Source organism: Thunnus maccoyii, chromosome 9 (assembly GCF_910596095.1).
Source record: "Thunnus maccoyii chromosome 9, fThuMac1.1, whole genome shotgun sequence".
Lineage (NCBI taxonomy): Eukaryota > Metazoa > Chordata > Actinopteri > Scombriformes > Scombridae > Thunnus > Thunnus maccoyii.
This window is the reverse complement of record NC_056541.1, coordinates 8541421-8547622: the sequence shown is the minus strand read 5'-3', so window position 1 is coordinate 8547622 and position 6202 is coordinate 8541421.

The window sequence follows — 6202 nt, the reverse complement described above, 5'->3', positions numbered from 1 at the left end:
AGCAACCGCTGGCTGGACACAAAAGGGCACCACCAACTTTGCATCCTCGGGTGACATGTGGCAACTTTTTATTTTCACAGAAAGAGTCCACCTAAAGCCCTCTCAACAGGGGCAAACTTTGAAGGTCAGACTACTTTCAGAATCCAATAGCCACGGTGTTCAGACTCAAAAACGTCACAGGACTCTTTTGTCACTGAAAATGTTTAATGATTACCCCCTGATAGGCTGAGGTCTCTCAGGTTCTGGGTATGAGAGGTGGACTGCTGTTACTGCTGGCACTAGATGGCAGCTGATTTTACCACCCCAGTGTCTCCTCACACTGTTGTTTAGTCACTAAATGCCACTTGCATACAAAGTGGTGTAAGGATAGTTAACTCTAAATGATATCTGCCAGAAAAAAAGTGACTTGTGAATTCGAATTATATCCAATTTTGTAATAATGCCAATAGAGAAAATCCAAGAATAGGTTAGTGGGGAAAAAAACTCAAATTTCATCACCAATTCACTCCTGAGTGAATACAAAGGAAAGTGAAGTTTTTAATGTCTTCAGTAACACAGCAGGTGCAAGTCTGAGTCAGCTTAAGTGGATGTGAACATGGTCGTCGAGTCGACTTCCAAAAGTGCAAAAATGATCCCAAACAATTCTGCAGCATAATCCAAGTGCTCTGAAGCCAAATGATTGCACTGTCGATTCAAGAGTCTAATATTTCCCTCATTAAGTCCTAATTTTCCTTCATTCATCATGCATCACCCTACAGTCTGGCGCAAGAGTCCCGCTGCCTTCATCTGCTAATAAGCTTCTCATTCCAAAATTCAAAGTTGTAAAATGTAGCCTGAAACTCATTGTGTGTTCAAGTGCTTTTAGTCTCTGAATAAAGCTACTTTTGTGTCATTTTATTATTGACAGAGAAGTGCAGAACTACTTGTGCTACAGTATAAGGAGAAATTGTGCATCATTTTGTAATTTATTTCAGTAGAAGTGTGCATTTTGTGTCATAAGCAAGATACCAAGACCAAAGCTGTCTCGCCTGACTTGAAAATCCATCTTCTTTAATGTTTTTCCTCTCTAATAAGGAACACAACTTAAACCTACCAATCTTGGTATGGTATATTTCAAGTAAAACATACTTTCCAGCTTTCCACTAAAGTCGTGTTGATTTGAAAGTGTGTAGATATAGATAATGTCAACAGTTTTTATTATTGGGCTTACTGACACTTAAAATCAGGAGGATATGTTTTTCCATTAAAATGTGATGTGTTTTATTTCACTGAATCAGTAGAGGCTGTTCATTATGATAATAACCACTTAAAATAAAAATGCTGCAATGTTAGACTGAATTAAATTAGGGGAATATGACAAGGTTGTACCTTTATGCCCCTCTGATTCCTAATGACAAACTAGCTTGACGGATTTTAAACCCTTCATTCTCATTTTCAGCTCATCTGACAGGAAACCTGTAATCCTCAACCTCTTGTCTCTTCTCTTCCCAGTATCCCATCCTAACATGAGCAAAAAGAAAGGCTTGATGAGATTGTAGCAAGGACAGAGTACAGATAAGAGCCCAAGCTGCCTGATTGAGTTGTTTTAGATTAAAGGGAAATAAAGAGAAAGACTGCAATTTCATGTCAGGCTACCTGCCATAAGTTATTACTTCTGAAGATTTACCACATGTCAAAATAAAAAACAACATTCAAATAGCCAGGATAAGAGGTAAAAAATGAACAAAGCTGCATCTTGCTTGAAAATATGTGAACATTTCTCTGTGTCATACAGAAAGAAAGCTATAGAGTCCATAAGATGAGGGCTTGTTGTGATGCTGCCCATGTGGTCAGATCCGTCTACCCCCCTGGAACAAATAAACCTTTTCAATTCTACTACGTCCTTGGCTATTGACCAGCACAGAGAAAAAGTATTGGAGTGAATAATGGCCCATACTGTGAGCCCATTGAGCTGCTCCAGGATTATAAGCATGGAGCCAGAGAGAGCTGGAGACTGAAGGGGATAGATGGAGATAAAAGCTTTTCCTCTCTGCTTGGGTGAAACAAAGACAGATGTGGTCATTTCACAGAATCCCAAACAGACTTATGTCATTAAAGCACTGCATTACAATTAGTTAATGTAGTTAGGTGGCGCATTTACAAAAACTCTGCATGACAAGAAGGATGTTTGGGGGTCTGAACTGCTGACAAAAGTCTGACATTACTGACTAAGCGCTACCTTGGATCACTCCACTGCCCCACAGTCCCATTACACATCCAGACATCCTCTGTTGGAGAACTGGCTTCATCCCTCTTTTCAGATTATGCCTCTCTCCTCTACCAAACATGGTTGGCCTGATGCTGCAATTCTTAAAAGTTTCTGACTGTGGGAAGAGGAGTTCCAGTCTATGAGGGGAATTATGGATATGCCAGTGGGCGCCTGCGCTGAATACGCCTCTGAATGAAGCTGCAGGATCAACATAAGCTTCACTGCAAGCCCAAACATGTATTCCCTAGGTGTTTTAGCTTGTGTTTATCTCTACGATACGCCCTCCTCTCTCTATCCTTCCGCCTCTCCTTACTGGGCAGCAAAAAGCTGGACCCCGTCAATGGTTTTCAGAGGATGTCAGTGCCTGTTTGAAGTACTGCTTTGCTATTTAGGGAGTTTCCGTCGGGAGGAGGTGTAGGAGGAAAAAGAGATTGGATTTGGAAGCAAAGAAAACCCTCTTTTTTTTAGGGAAGAAATGAAACAGCAACCCCTGGTGGCAATCAGATACAGACTGGTTTCTCCCTGTAGTAACATGGTATTTGAAGTACTGTTGTGAGAGAAGGACAAAGAGAGTTTCACAATGGCTTCATTCAAAATATTCTGTGTCTGCCATTGTGTCTTGATATTTATGTCTGGCAAAATGTATTCCAGTTTTGTCATTCTCATACTGGGGTCATTCTGTGTCAAATCAGAGAGAAACCAGGAAATTAGTTGCAGTTGCAGAAGACTTTGTCAAGTTTGTTTATGTAATGTTTGTCCAAAACTAAAGCCTGTAAAATATTTTTGTTCAGTTCCAATGTTTTTATATTTTTTTGGCCCTTGATGTTTTTTAATTTTTACTCTCTCAAACGCCTTATCTGGGAAGCCATGTTTGGGCAATAATATCTTGAAAAGTATTATTCCTAGCCTCACCAAATTTTGTAGGATGGAAGACAAATATGCTCCCAGTATGACTGAACCATTAAAAGTTTGTACTCATGCCTTTTGATTTTCTATAAGGATTTGGAAAAAAAAAAGTGCGAAATTCCTAAACAAGACTGATAGTGATTGTATTATAAACCCATTTCTTTGCTGAGACGGTGCTGCAAAAACCTTATCTGATTTGACACAGAATGACCCATTGGGCATATAACCCATGCAAAACTGGAATCATGTACATTTATTGCTGCTTATATTTGCTAAAGAACTCCTTACTTTGCAAAAGGAATGTTTATTGTTTTCAGAAAATAAAACTTCTGCAGGTTTTTCTCCTTGTGATGTGTTCCATTTACAAAATTTATGCTATGATGATGCTATGATGATTCCTGTTAACTTGCATTTATTAATAACTGTAACCACAATCTCTCCCTAAGCTTAATAAAGTGTTGTAGTTTTCCAGCCCAAACCATACTTTAAGCCTAATTTATCTGCCATAACCATAATGTTTCCCTAACCTCAGATCTGTATCAGCAGATGGGTTTTTTTGCCACTTGGGGGCAGTGGAAACAAGCTGTAAACACAACAATTACATATTATAACCTTTTAAGTTTATAGTGTCAATTTGTCAGCAAACATTTGCTTATTACACATCCATCATTTGGAGTAATGTTTTTGTCCACCTAGCAAATGCAAGTCCAATATTCACTCCCTTTTTCCTCTGTTTTGGCCTCTACCAATTGGAAATATCTGGTTATTTATCTGCAAAATGCTTTAACCATAGCATAGTTTCCATGTGCATATATAGTAGAAAGCAAGACCTATTAAAAACCTTGACATTTTTTGCAGAAGCGGCCAATTGACCCTCTTGATCTTTGCAAAATATGGTTGGGAAATAAGACTCCCAGGGCATGCAATAATTACTTGTGCCTCAGTACAGTATATAGAAGCTCTGAAAAAGTTTCTACAGCTTACCATGTCTCATTTGCTGTATACTAAAAACTGCTTAAGTTTCCAGTATTTGATCGATGTATTATTAATTTTTGATTATTGGACTAATGAGCACTTCAGCACTGCAGCTGTGTTGAGGGCAAATGAGCCCAAGCTAACTGCAACAGTGCTATGTGAGCAGTATAATATGTAAAGACTGTGCATATGTAATATATAATGTGCATCAATCAGATTTTAAATGACTTGGATGCCCATTAGTTCTCACAGAGCCACAGTACTGAGACCACTCCCTGTGTACTGATATTGAACAGACACTGGAGACATCCTCTTTTAAAAAGCCATCACACATTCGCCCCCAGCTTCTCCCACAAACCCCTGTGATGTCAGACTGACCGCGCTACCAACAGCCAGAGGCGTCTGAACGGTGACAGAATAATCCAAGACACACTCAGGACTTAGAGCAGAAAAATTCCTGGTAGACTTTTCTGCCTTAAGCTCCTAATTTGAGGGATATCAGATGAACATAAGCACTGAGCTCATGCTCCCCCCAGAATGTTAATGCCATCTCCCAAACATCAAAGTTGTGGAAACTAGGCTAAGAAAGCGGCGTCATGTTTACCTCCTGAGTAAGCTGCTGAGTGTTTACACACCTTTTCTACAGGAACCGTTTCGACACATCAAAAACGCCCGAGTCTGTTTTCCTTCTCATGACCCAGAAATGAAAGACAACACCGAAGGCAGTGGAAAGAGAAACCACAAGGGAATTTAGCCTTTTGAAAAAAGTTAAGCAAACTCCAAGTTCAGTAAGAGTGAGGTGAAATCTGATTAGATAATCATGACACTGGTGAAAATGTTCTTTCTTGTCTATTTTGCACCACTGTTCCTAAGGGCAGAAAATGTCCCAGTGGAAGGCCTCAAACATGAAAACATGTTTCTTAAAGGTTGCTGGTGTATATCATCTGTTTGGTATAATACATGCCTAGTTGTAGCTCCGCATTTATATATTGGCATCCAAGTCAACCCATACAGAAAAAAAACATAACATTTTGTTCAGAATTTAATAAAATTTGGCATTATTTGCTAACATCCTTGGGGAAACATCCTAGACCTACAAATTATACTTTCTCAAACTTTTCCAAAGTATTGCAAGTATCAGTCAACTATTGAATCACCTCCTCAAGACTCCCTCTATATGGAAATCGGAGAAAAATGCAAACGTCTCCTTGGTTAAAATCAATTATTCACAGTCATCTCCAGGGATGTGCAGGCCCTGGCAGTTGAATTCCCTAAGAAGTGTGTGTGTGTATGTGTGTGTGTGTGTGCGTGCATGTGCGTGTGCGTGTGTGTGTGTGTGTGTGTTTGTCTGAGTATGTGGAAGTTTCAGGCTAAACCCTTTAGCATAATGTGGGTAACATTCACGATGAAGAGTGTAGCCAGGCAAACCATAGCTGCCACAGCCGTGTCCTCCATGACAGAGCCCCACTGAGAAAACGGGCCTCTCAGACAGGCCTGCAAGAGCAGATAGGAAAAGGTTACAGTGTCTCTTTAGTGTACAGTCTTGCTGGCTATCCCACTACTGAGAAGCACTGAACATTTTAAAATGAAAGGATGTGCAGTGTTCCTTTCCAGCCTTTTTGTGTGCATGCATGTGTGTTGCACTATATACTTTTTTTTTCTTCTCTTTTTTTCTCTATTATACTTTTTGTTCACATCAAGAACTATTAACTCATGCCCAATAATCTCAAGGTGGAAAAGTAAACAATTGTTGCAATTGTTACAATTGTCAAATTACATCCTTATGTTCAATATGTGCACACATTGAACATCCTCCTGGGGTTCAGGTCAATTTATAAAAGATGTTGAAAGTCTCTGTTTAATATTTTATTGGTAAAATATACCACATCTTAAGCCATTTTTGTTTTATAAATTCTATTTTGTTGGTTTTGTGTTTGTTGCCATCCTGCTCTATATTTAATGCTTTTGTTGTAAAGCACCTTGTAACTATTGTATTGTAAAAGTTATATATAGATAATTCTTTACTTACTTATTCATTTTAAATTCCTGACCAATTGGATTAAGTTTCAATCC